This window comes from Rhinopithecus roxellana, chromosome 6, assembly GCF_007565055.1.
Source record: "Rhinopithecus roxellana isolate Shanxi Qingling chromosome 6, ASM756505v1, whole genome shotgun sequence".
NCBI lineage: Eukaryota > Metazoa > Chordata > Mammalia > Primates > Cercopithecidae > Rhinopithecus > Rhinopithecus roxellana.
The window spans coordinates 123844280-123858203 of NC_044554.1; the positions used below are offsets into that span (position 1 = coordinate 123844280).

The following is a 13924-nucleotide window of genomic DNA, read 5'->3' on the forward strand; positions in this document are numbered from 1 at the left end:
TTACAAGGAAAACATATAATGTGCTAAGAATATAACTGAAGTAAGGCAAAGCTAGTTCATATTGAAGTTGTTACCTAAAAAATCCAAATTATTGTTTACAGTTACCATTGCCAGTATCGAATTAGGATAATCTCATCCTGAAAAAAAATTTGCACTCAAAAGATGAGGCAGGAAAAATGAATTTAATGTGCAGAAAAAGAATTATTCAATGTGACCATAGTTGATATTAGCGATCAGGGGAATAATTTTCACTTTTCTCGTTGTGCTTTTTCCTTTTTAAATTAAAATACTTAACTTTTCTTACTGATTGAAGGCAAATAAAGTTTGTAGAGATGAATAGCATTTAGAACCTCTTCTCTATTCTCGTAGGATAGTCTCACAGAAAACATCTAATGTTTGTAGGTCTCTAGGAGACAAAGGACTAAAAATTACTTAAAATAATGTTAAGTATTCCTTCTAGTAACTACAAAAGCAAGAATATAAGCAGGAAATGTCTGAATTGAGGTGCAAAATTGGAACTTTTCTTTCTCCTATCTGTCTGCTTCCTGCCTGCCCATTTGTCCTACCTCTTCCCGGTAGGACAAGTCCAATCCAAGGGGAAAAGAGCATACCAAACTCTCAAAACTGGTTCAATAAACATCAACAAAATTTTCAATCATGAAGCAAATTCAGTATCTTGGGCATCATATTTGAACTGTCACAAAATGTAAACTAGAAACAGAAAGCTCTTGATTTACAAACAAGCTATGGAATAAAGTTTGTTTCTAAGTTAGTTGCTTGGTATTTAAAGCACATTTTCCCTGAAGACTGAAATGATGGTCAGGTTCCTAACTCAGCCCAGAAAACACATGGCTATTAGAGATACTATGCTGGGCAATCAAAATCTGTGTAACTTATAGGACAGCAGAAATACTGCGTATTTTCAAGACCAATAGAAGAAAAATAATGTTGTAATACTTGTGATAAAATAAAGCCATGCCTTTGAAGAAGAAATAGAGTGTTAAAAAAGTATTTTGGTTATTCATGTTTGAGAAAGAATGTGTTTTACTTAAAAGTTTTAAGAATGCAAAGAATATTTTCAAGGAGTTTCCAAAAAGCCACCAATTTGATTTTTCTTTTCCATAATTTGGGAATATTACTGGCACTGATGGCAGGCTTCTCAGTCATAGTAAGTAAAAATTAGGCACACAATTCTAACCTTAAAGTCTTCAGCAGAGCCAGACACATAATTTGTGGGGCTCAGGGCAAAATGAAAATGTTGTGCCTCTAGTTCAGAAAACGGGAAAAGTCCAGTTAAAGGTATTAAGATATAAAACTTTTCTTTCTTCTGTAATCTCCCTACCATCCTTCCTCTCCTCCCCACACCAACTTGTCATGGTGTTTTTATTTGCTATTTAATATTCTTCTGAGTAAAGAAAAACATAAATTATTAGCATTAATTTTACCCTTGATCTTTATATTGTGCAATGACAGTTTTAAATGCAAACATAAGAGCACGCTACTCGTGAAATCACTAAAATTACACGTTTTGTATTTTGTACTTTGATATGGTTTGGATATTTGTCCCAACTAAACGTCATGTTGAAATGTAATCCCCAGTGTTGGAAGTAAGTCCTGGTGGGAAATGTTTGCATCATGGAGGCAGATCCCACATGAATAGCTTAGCACCATCCCCTTGAGTGAATTCACATGAGTCTGATGTCTAAAAGTATGTGGCACTACCTCCTGTCTCTCTTGGTCCCACTCTCACCATATAACCTGCCCTCTCCCACTTCACCTTCTGCTATGAGTAAGAGCTCCCTGAGGCATTACCAGAAGCTGAGCAGATGCTGGCACTATGCTTCCTGTACCGCCTGCAGAACCATGTGTCAATTAAACCTCTTTTCCTTATAAATTACCCAGTCTCAGGTATGTCTTTATAAAAATGCAAGAATGGCCTAAATAGATACCTCACACCTGAATCCGTATTTCATTCTTAACCATGACAGAGCAGTCAAAACTAAGCACTGCATCAAAACTAAGTCAACTGTTTTTATTTCATGTCTTGATAGGCACGTATTCTACCAACATTCTACCTTCAGCCTGCTGATGAGTTAGGAGGGACTTAAAAGAAAGACAGCAAGGGGTTGCCTTATCTATTCTTTTCCTTCTATGCCATCATTTTTAATACAATTGGCTAATACAACAATGTAAGATAAAAAAGCATGTGATAGGGTTCCTTGGTCATTTTCTTCTTTCTGTGGAAGAAGTTCTGGTTCAAGCAGAACACGTGGCCTTTTGGGGCTGTCAGTGTCCATACTTACTCTGACACAAACTTAACACACCTTGTACTCTCTTTGAGTGTTTCTGAACTCCCATGCGTCATTGGTCCACTGGCATTCTGTGTTCCTGGGTCACTGCAAATGTAATATTCAAATGAAGTGGCAAAGAACAATGAAAATGCATGTTGTACCTATCTGCTGCAATCATGGGTATTCTCTCTTGTTCCGTAAGACTTTATGTACAAAACTTAAGGCCAAAGGTAAAATTATTAAGGATTTCAAGACAGTGACCACAGAGCATTAAACCAAGCTTGGGGGCCTTCTGATCAAGGAACCTTATGCAACTGCAAAAGTTGCACGCCCCTGAACCTGGCCCTGGTCTTCAGAAAGAAATTTTCAAAGGAAATAGGGCCATAATTGGTAGAGGAAAAAGAGTGAATGAGTGAATACAGAGGACATATATATCCACAGATAGAATTAAAGTAAAACATTTAAATTGGGCAGTGAAATTCACAGGGAAGCAAGAGAGTAGAGTATACAGGTACTGCCCCAAGAGAAAGTAAAGAAGAAAGGGAAGAGGCGGTAAGTTGCACACTTCTCGCAAACCACTGACCAAGCCACTTTCTGTCTAAAGTAAGTTATTATTGTGATTGATGAGCCATAGATGAGTAAAACTCTAGTGTGTATAAGCAGTAAGAAAAACTGTCCTCAAGGTGGGCATGATGCCAGCAAAACTGAGTGATGGGGCATGACTTCAGGGATGAGGCTTTTTCTGTGTTTCATGGCAAGATGTTTCACTCTTCCAGCAATTCTAATGTATTACTAAGTTCTCATTCTGGGAAATGATTCCTTCCTCAATATCAGTTAATCAGTAGCTGTGATTTTTTTTTTTTTTTTTGTCTGAATATCCGGCCCCACAGCAGAACAGTACTATAAAGCTAAATTTTAAAGTGAGTACTTTGCATAGGTTGCCCTTTTAATATTCCAATTTTGAAGACATCTTTGACATTTCTAAAACATTATTTTAGATTAAAGAAGATAGGTTTAATTTTGATTGCCTAGAATATGTCGGTGTTGTATGTTTTAAAATTCTCTGCATTATCTATCATTCAAGACTAATTTAGTCAAGTTGATAGTCATTTTATTTTAATAGCATTTATTATTCAGTAAGTATATCAAATTATCACAGTGATACATTTAAACTACAAAATGAAAAATGAAGTATACAACTTAGTTTTATTCCTACAGCACTGTTAGACACTTTGACAGACATGTTATTACTCCACTACTGACTTGCTTTTTTTTTCCCAGTGGTGATTAGTTGAGTTTATATCATAGACAAAACACTTCAATATGTTATTCAGATATTAAAATATGCTATCCATTTTTATGTAGTAGACATTCACTTCACCTAATTTTCCTGTTTTACTAAAGGTAGTGGTCTCATGACTTTTGATTTCTAGAATCAGGCCAAGACTGTGTCACAGATGTATGCAAGTCATCTCATTTCGATTTGCGTTGGCTGTTGACACAGAGCACTCCTTGGAGCCCAAATGATCCAGTTTTCTCACCTTGTGTGTTAACCATAATCCCACACTCAGCTGAAAAGATCTAATTTTTGTATCTTTAGTATTTTTGGTTTTTTTCTTATAGGTTGAATTTAACTGCTTCGGAATATCAGATAGCATTAAAATGATTTAATTATTGTACCAAGAATCATTATTATTTTATATCCACGTTCCAGGAGGACAGAATCTGATATATCCTTTAAAATACATTTGTGCTTGAGTAAAGTTTTCCTGTAACTAATTTATACTGACTTACTCTTCTTGATTTACTTTATTGGACATCTATATCAGGATATATAGATTGCATTACTTTGCTCACTCATTATGGTTAGGAATTCTGAAATCAGATATATGCTTCAGATTTTAATGTAATAGAGCATTTTATTAATTTAAAATTCTTCTCTAGCAAGGTTTTGCTTTTTACTTTTCCACAGGGAAACCATTTCTGATGGCACAAAACTTGAGTCATAATGTATAATCTTTGCAGTTATAAAATAAAAGCCATCTTTGTTTTGTGGTTTATTCACCTGTAAAAGCTGTTTATTGCCAAATAGAAGACACTATGGATCTAATTTATTCTCTTGCTGAAGTGCTTTCCTCACTAAAAATCTCTATTAATAGGGCCACCCCAAGATCAAAAAGGTAGTTTGGTCACTGTTAGCAAGGAGTTATGCGGAAATAAGAATTGTTACAGGGAGAATTAGAAAGCTGGTTTTATAGGAGCAGAGGGGAGAGAATTTGCCACCACTGCTCTGGCTGCTCAAACTTTATTAAAGTATTAATATGGCACTTTTGGACACTTAGCTTGGATGCCTCATTCTAGGCCAGTGCAAATTTTATGGCTCAGTTAGAAAACTTTGCAAAGAGAAAAACAAGTTTTTAAATAATAACATGTGACATTAATATTCATGCTTATACAATCCTATGAAATCTGGGCTTGCTTGCTTGCTGGACTGCTTTCCTTCCTTCCTTCCTTCCTTCCTTCCTTCCTTCCTTCCTTCCTTCCTTCCTTCCTTCCTTCCTTCCTTCCCTCCTCCTCTCCTCCCTCCCTCCCTCCCTTCCTCCTCCTCCTCCTTCCTTCCTTCCTTCCTTCCTTCCTTCCTTCCTTCCTTCCTTCCTTCCTTCCTTCCTTTCTTTTTTCTTCCAGGTGCCACCCACAGAATATTTATCTAGTGCCTTAACCCTGTATTATAAAGAATTTAAAAAAACAAAACAAAAAAACGAGTTGCAAAGAGGCTTTTCTTCCCTACCAGATCATGAATGTCCTCCCTTATGCCAAGTGAAAGAGTTAAGTAGATGGGTCATCAAGTATGTCATCACAGTACTCTACTATTCTAATGGGTGAGGGTTAACTTTACTGATGAAAGAAACAGCCTGACAGACTCTAATGCTAGTGAAATAATGGAGTAGCTTGTCAGAGTATATTAAGACATCTCTTTATCTAGAAGTCCTTAAGACAAGGTTAGTTCAATTTTGCTCAATATTCTGTTTGACTTAAGAGTTACTCACACCCATGCCTCAGCAGAAGTTGTCAGTCTCTATTAATATCAACACTTGTTCCTTCTTCTTCATTCCAAAGCCAGCTTCGTGACCTGTTAAGAAGATGGCACCACGATTGTAATGCAGTGAATGGATGTGGGAGAAATGAGACAGACAGTGAGTAGCCACATGTCATTTATCTGCAGATGCTATTGACATCCTGTTTATCACTCTAGGCCTGCCTCCTTTCTTCACTTCCAATAACTTATTTCTACCATTTCTTTGGACATTCCTGTTTAGATATGTCACCATAATCTCAAACTCAATAATTTTCACTCCTAAACCAGCTTGCCTTCATGGGTTTTTTTAATCCATGTTAAAAATACCATTAAGGCCCAAAGCCTCTGGGTTTTTTTGGATTTTTTTCTACTTTGCCTATTGCAGCAACCCATCTGCAAAGCCCTATTGACACTTCATTTGAAATATCATTTTTGTCCTCTTTCTTTCCATTCCAAAACTAACAATATTAATACAAATTTCAAATACCTTAAATCTTACCAGAGCTTCTTAACTTCCTTGTTCTCAGGCCCATTTTCCCCAAACACACCAGATTAAAATTTCAAGAACTCTAATCTCATCTGATTACTATTTAAAGGCATTTAATGAATTCTCCATGACCTGTGTGGGGAAGCGTGAAGAGATATGTTTCAGTTTCCCTGAAGATACCACAGAAGTGGTGGTTGTGTTGGGTACAGACTGTAGACTTGAAGTTGGCCAGGGAGTGCCTCCTATAGGGCATCCTGCAGATTCCCTGTTAGGGACCCCTAAGAGGCCAAAGGAGGCACAGAAGGCAGCAGCAATTGGCTTGGAAGCCCATGCCTATCACTTTCCATTTGATCAGGATCCTCTGGAGAGGATCACGGTTCTATAGGGTGCAGTCAACCACTCTTTTCCACAAACTTTCTCCAGTTTCTATCTTATTAGGATCCTACACTCTTCAATTTAGACGCATTAATCTACATCTTGTCTCTCACACATTTCAGAGAGGATACCAGTAGGTTAGCAGTGCAGAAGGATACAAAAGTTTCTTTCCTCTATTTTTTTTCAGCTATCATGATTCTTTCCCTTGCTGCAATTATACACTTCACTTCTTCCTTTTTTCTTCTCATTCTTCTTCTCACATCTCTCCATGTCTCATAATCTACAAAAACCCCTAAGTCTTTACCATGTGATCATTTCAATTAAAAAGTATAAAACTGTTGCACAGTGGTCTTAAATTTCTTTAGACTTTACCATAGATGTTGTCCATAGCAATGACCTGAAAAATACTAATACGTTATGAATGACTTCTCCTTTTTTCATTCTCAATATTTCTTAATTCACATATCCTTATTTGACTTTGTTTTAAGAAGAAGTTTATCTTGCTCTTCCAATTATAGTCATTGAAGGCCTCTCCTTCTTTGACTTCTACAGAACAGATAAAGTATGCAATAAATATCTACTGATTGACTGTTCACAAATCAAGTCTCCTCATTGTGAGTTGTTGATATTGTCACTTCTCCTTGAGTAAACACATAGTTGTCTTTTAATATATTTTTAATGAGGTAAGTACATGGAATTTACTTAGGGCTTAGAGAGGCAAATCTAGGATCACTGAGCTTTCTTAGAGGGAGGTAGATTTGTAACAAAAAGGCAACTATAGGAATGGAAAGAGAGTGGAGTTGTTTAAGGATTAAAACAAAAGATAATGAATACAAGGGTACAGATAAAAGAAATAAAAGAAGGGAAACAAACACAGAAAGACTTTATCTAGGAGAAAGTGAAAGAAAGTGTGGAAGAACGGTTGGCAGTATAAGAGTTGTTAAATAAATCAAAATATTTTGTTTCCTGTCACAGGACCATTGTGTTTGGTCTTCTAAAGGTTTATGGTACATGATAGGAGTTTAGTATTCTTTGTTTCTGCCAGAATTTGAGAATGTCCGTGAGGCTAAGTTGTAGGAAAAGTAAATTTGAGATAGCAGAGTTACTGTAGACCTTGATTTGGACCCTTGTAATGGTCTTACCTCCTCCACTCTTTCTGTATTGATACTGCTAGTCTCTAGACCTTAAGTGAACAGCCTAAACAGCCATTCCACCATTCCTGTTTTTCATACCTTCTCACATTGGAGCAAAGTGCTCCATTCTGAAGTGTTCTAGAAGGACCATGCTCTAAGTTGTCTTTGTTCTACAACTTTTATTCATCAGCTAATTTCGAAATTATTCTTCCTTTTTTGTGTGTGTGACTTCAAAACCAAATTTCTTTCTTTCTTTTTTTGTTTTCTTTCTTTTTTTTTTTTAAGATGGAGTTTTGCTCTTGTCACCCAGGCTGGAGTGCAATGGTGCAATCTTGGCTCACTGCAACCTCTGCCTGCCAGGTTCAAGTGATTCTACTGTCTCAGCCTCCCCAGTAGCTGGGATTACGGGCATCCACCACCACACCCAGCTAATTTTGTATTTTTAGTAGAGATGCAGTTTCACCATGTTGGCCAGGGTGGTCTTGAACTCCTAACATCAGGTTATCCACCCGCCTCTGCCTCCCAGAGCGCTGGGATTACAGGCATGAGCCACTGCGCCCAGCCCGAAACCAAATTTCTATTAACCGATGAAGAGGTAAATAAAATGTGGTATTTCCATACAATGTAAACCTGCTGATAATGGAGATCTAATGCCATTCTTATTTTATTATGCCAGAGAGATCATTGGGAATTTTCCCTTTGATTTTGGAAACATGAGTATGACCTTTAACTTGTCATACTTTCAAGGAACCAAGGACTAGATATCTGAATTTCTTCAGCACTCTCTTTAATTTCAGAGCTCTTCTCCTCAATTCATGTGCCCCTGATTGGATTGTCGATCAAGTCACTCTATTTGTGTCCTGTCTACAGGAGATACCCATACACTTAGCACAGTGATTGCTCTAAAGCATGAGCACAGTAACACAAGCAAGTCCGGACATCTTCCGTAAGAGTGCTGTATGGATACTTTGAAAGAGTTGATCTATTTCTTTTATCTCACAAGCTGTTAAGGTAAAATCTGAGGACTGCTAGAAGACATTTTTCCTAACTCAAGAAGAAAAGGTATCCATAGTAGGATAGGATGAAGCCAACACAGAGAAGCCTTGACACATAGAACTGATTATGATGAAGATAAAAACAGAGGTGGAGATGGAGATGGAAATAGAGAAATGAGATAGAGGATTATAATGATATTGTTTGGACTGTGAATCCAGCCATGCCTAACCTCAGATTTGTACTAAGTTATGTGTCAGTAAACTCCTATAGTTTTGTTTGGGCTTCAATTGCCATTAAATTGGATTTTTAACATTTAAAACCAAAAGAGTGCTCAATATTCAATCAGGCTGAGGAAATTTTGCTGATAGTACTTGTTTCTAGGAGTTTATCCACCCTAAGTTAAGTGTAATTTCCTGATTGTTGGCAAAAAAAAGAAAAAAAAATTATTCATTTTTTTTTGTAGTTCATGAATAAATAAACATGACATGGATGGATAAATGGTCATGGATAGTTTAATATAAAAGAATGATGTAATAGGTTGAAATTTAAAGTGGTTCTTGAGAAGTAAAAGGCTGCTCCCATATCTAATGCATCAATTCTAACATTTAAAACAAAAACGCTTAAGTAATGCAATGCACTGTTCATTAATTTGAAGAACATTTTTGCAGTCATCATTTGAAATATTTCTTTAGAACAAAGGATGAAAGATAAAATATGCTAGAAAAAAATTATTTTTTGTGTGTACAAGCCACCATTTTCCTTCTTACAGAAAATTATTTACTGTGGTTCTTTATTTCAAAAGAAATTATTATATCCATTTCAAAAGGAATTATACATACAGAAAAAAGTGACATGCCCCAAACCTAGTCAAATACATAATACAAACAATCAGTATAACTTGGGAAAGAGATGTATTTATTTTTGGATTAACTACATGGAATAATGTATTTCCTAATATTTTTATTCAATGTGCTCATTGATCACAATAATGTTCTCCATCTAGAAGTGCCTTTCTGGGCTTTTGCGTGCCCAGAGGATATTCTTGAACAATTAGGGGATTCTTCAAAAAGTGTAATATGTGGCAAGGAATCTAAATGTGTGCTCCTCAATCCACTTCCATCAGCAGTGTAGTGAGTAGATGTAGTATCCAGAACTTTCACCTGTGGTTTTCTCTTCTCTGTAGCATCCACTATTATTGATAGTTTTATCAAATCATTTTAGTCTCTATAGCTATTTTAAAATGTGAAATAGGACTTAATGCATATTTCATCTTCTAGTCATTTTAACTTTAAAGATTTTTGAATTCACTTTCATGGCTGTATTGAAAATTTGTTCAATCAGTCCCCATTGGAAGAGTTGAGAGAGAAAATGGAGATGGTTTCCCTAAGGTGGTCATTTTTATGCTTTTTAGAGGCAGATAATTCTTTGATTAAAGCAATTGTCCCCCTTCCCCCCCAAAACAGTGAGTATGGAATCAGGAGTTTCAGGCTACCTAGGAACACCTTCTCTAGCACAGAGAATTGTGTTTAGACTCAGAACAGTACTCCCTCATAGACACTTTCCAAGGGCAAAATAGATTATCTTACATACTAATGATGCTCATGGGTGTCTCTCAGGACATTTAGATGTCAGAAAGAAAAAAATATTTCCATGTAACATTTGCTGATCATGATAAATTATCCTTTAAGAATTATCACATCAAATAGATAAACTAGTTTGCCTGGGTAGGAAAAATAATGTGGAATCCTTTATGTTTCCTACTAAGAGCTTTCTATTATTGTAGCCTTCAGGAGCACTGACCTTCCTTCTATTGACAGTTCTGGCAGAAAGCTAGGAAACCTGAATATAACTTTAAGCATCCCGGAAATACATGAATTGTTATTACAAAGCAAAATAGTCACTTTAAAATTGAGGGTTGAATATGTCTGCACATTACTTGGATGAAAAGTTTTGAGTATATTTGCTTTGATGATTCCAGAATTTTTTATTTTAAGTTCTGGGATACATGTGCTGAATATGCAGGTTTGTTACATAGGTATACATATGCCATGGTGGTTTGCTGCACCTATTAACCCATCATCTGGGTTTTGGACCCGCATGCATTACGTATTTGTCCTAATGCTCTCCCTCCCCTTTCCCCCTACCCCCCAACAGGCCCCAGTGTGTGTGATGTTCCCCTCCTTGTGTCCATATGTTTTGTAGGGCCCATTGTTCAACTTCCACTTATGAGTGAGAACATGTGGTGTTTGGTTTTCCGTTACTGTGTTAGTTTGCTGAGAATAATGGTTTCCAGCTTCATCCATGTCCCTAGAAAGGACATGAATTCATTCCTTTTTATAGCTGCATAGTATTCCATGGTGTATATGTGCCACATTTTCTGTATCAAGTCTATCATTGATGGGTATTTAGGTTGGTTCCAAGTCTTTGCTATTGTGAATAGCACCGCAGTAAACATATGTGTGCATGTGTCTTTATAGTAGAATGATTTATAATCCTTTTGGTATATACCCAGTAGTGGGATTCCTGGGTCAAATGGTATTTCTGGTTCTAGATCCTTGAGGAATTGCCACACTGTCTTCTGCAATGGTTGAACTAATTTACAGTCCCACCAACAGTGTAAAAGCACTCCTATTTCTTTGAATCCTCACCAGCATTTGTTGTTTCTATACATTTTAATGATTGCCATTCTAACTGGCATGAGATGGTGTCTCATTGTGGTTTTGATTTGCATTTATCTAATGACCGGTGATAATTAGCTTTATTCATGTTTCTTGGCCTCATAAATGTCTTCTTTTGAGAAGTGTCTGTTCATATCTGTTGCCCGCTTTTTGATGGGGTTGTTTTTTTCTTGTAAAATTTTTAAGTTCCTTGTAGATTCTGGATATTAGACTTTGTCAGATGGATAGATTACAAAAATTTTGGTGGCTTATTTTTGTATCCATTCATTTCTTCTGCCAAAATTATGACCTCATTTAATTTGTTTGCACATTTATTTCTTCTGGAGACCCCATCTCCAAATCACCATCCTCATCTTTTCTCAGACCTCAGGGAATACTGGCCTCTGTAAGTCTTCTTAATTGCCTTGCTCTTGTCATTCTCTGGGTCTCTACATATGTTGTTCATGGAACAGCACATGCTTGGAATATTCTTTCCCTTCTTTATACTCTGTTAAATTCATAACCTCTGTAGTAGGCAGAATACTCCAATGATGTTCACATCTTAGTCTCCAGAGCCTGTGAATGTGTACATGGTAAAGGATAATTACGATTGCAGATAGTATTACAGCTGTCAATCAACATGTTAAAATAGGGAAAGTAGCCTGGATTATACAGCTGAGCCCAATTTAATCAGAAGGGTCCTTACAAATAGAAGAGGGAGGCAGAAGAGGAGAGTCACAGGATGGTGTGACTATGGGAACAAGGCGCAGAGAGAGACAATGTTGCTGGTGATGAAGACAGAGGAAGGGGACCATGAGCCAAGGAATGAGGGCAGCTCCTGGAAGCTGGAAAAGACAGGGAAACAGATTCTCACCTAGAACCTCCAGGAAGGAATGCAGTCCTGCTGACACCTTGATTTTAGTCCAGGGACCTCAGTGTTGGAATTCAATGTGTGATCTTGACATCAGAATTTGATACTATGGAATTGTAAATTAAAACATTTGTGTTGTCACAACCACTAAGTTTGTGCTCTTCACACAGTCACAATAGAAAACAATTACATCATCCTTCAGATTGGAAGTTAAAAATCACTTATTAATTTCTCCAGATATCCATGTTTCTCTGTTAGAACTTTTATTAGCCCAGTACTTATTTTAAAAAACTTTGAAGTATGTAAAATAGCCATAACTAAAATTTAACTTAGGTGTTTATGGCTGTTTTTCCCTGCTAGTCTGTAAACCCCAAGAGTATAGTTCTTGTCTGTCTGTGCTTTCCACAGTGTCAATAAATGTTTATTCAGGGATTGGCTCTCCCCTTTCTCTTCCTTACATACATATGCTTCCAAAGGAAATCAGAGAAAATTGCCCAAACAAAATCCTCACAGGGCAAAGATCATCAGATTCCATATAGTAACCCATTTAATTCCCATAGTGCTTAACTTTCCTAGGTCATTAATTCTCAGAGTGTAATCCCCTGACCAAAGCATTAGTATCACCTGGGAACTACTAAATTAGGGGTGGATCCTAGGATTTGTATTTTAATAAGCTGTTTCTGTGATCTGATGATGCACGCTGAAGTTTGAGAATTATTGCTTTAGTCCAGATTGTTGGGCCCCACACACAGCATTTCTGACTTAGTAGGTGTGGAGTAGGGCCTAAGAATTTGCATTTCTAAAAATTCTAAGTGATTCTGATGCTGCTATTCCTGGGACTTAACTTGGAGAATAACTGACCTAAACAACATGTAGGCCAGGGGACTTCTAGTGGAATTTGGTCAAAAAAATCTCACAGCTTACAGGTTTTTATGACTTACCATTTTATGGTTTATGTGTCATCCTAAACCAGAAGTCTGTATTTATTTTTAGAGCAAGATTATTATGGCCCTTTATGAAATCCAGCTTACATCTATATTACAGCAAATGGCAGTTAGGTTGAGCGATCCAGTTAATATATCTAAGACTATTTAGTTTTTAATTGTACATATTTAAGATTGCATGATTTTCTGAAACAACAACAGTCTTTGCAAAAATGGATTAAAAGTAATTGTAAACCAGTTTGCTTTGCTCTACAACCTACAACCTACTGTATGATTATTTTCCTAAAAATGAATGTAAAATTTCCCGATGTTATTATATTCTGACAAAGTGACAATTGCTCATAAAATATTTAATAATATGCTTTAAAAACTAGGAAAAATAACTTGCAGAACATATATTACATTTTAAATAATGATTTGGTTTAATGCAAGATTGATGATGTATGGAGTTTATAAATCATTTTGAAATCAGCCTTCACTCGAATGTTTCTGTAACTAAGAATGATTATGGCACCACTCTTGTGGAGGGAGGGTTCTCAAGGGAAGTTAAGTTATTGTCTTAAATCAGTATGCCCGGTGCTTGTGACACTGATAAGGCAATACACTTCAACATACACAGTGACAAATGGTGGCCTCTTAAGCTGATTTCAAGGTGCAAATAGAATCTGCTTTTTATCCATTTGCCTTCTGTAGAGAACAAATCCTTACATTTCACAGTTGAGGGATACAACACGTGAAGTATCAATGACCTGGGACAGGTATCACATTGCTTTCCATTCTCTTATAATAGATTCCATTATTAAAGAAGATAAGGATGAGAGCCAAAGAGGGGAACACACCTCCAGGGGAAGCTGAAAGCCAGAAGACAGAAAGCAGATGGAGGGAGAATAAAAACATAATGAGGCATGAAAATTCTGGGGAGTGAAAGGACTTAGTTGACAAATTTGAGCATTTTGAAACAACTAGAAGTTGGTTTATGGTGACTGTAATGAGGTAATTAAGAAAGGAAATTAAGGATAGGTTTATTTAAAACTACGTAAGTTAAAATGGGGCAATTATTAATGTGAGAAAATATAAACATAATAAAACATCTG

The 13924-nt window shown here is 36.5% G+C and overlaps 1 long non-coding RNA gene across 2 annotated transcripts in view; it reads left to right on the top strand.

Moving 5' to 3' along the window:
* Positions 1-13924, top strand: part of LOC104682785 — a 232296-nt gene that overhangs the window by 1694 nt on the left and 216678 nt on the right. For both annotated transcript variants that reach the window (XR_750736.2, XR_004058088.1), the window contains exon 2: positions 5409-5485. This is a non-coding gene — a long non-coding RNA (uncharacterized LOC104682785). The remainder of the gene's footprint in view (positions 1-5408; positions 5486-13924) is intronic.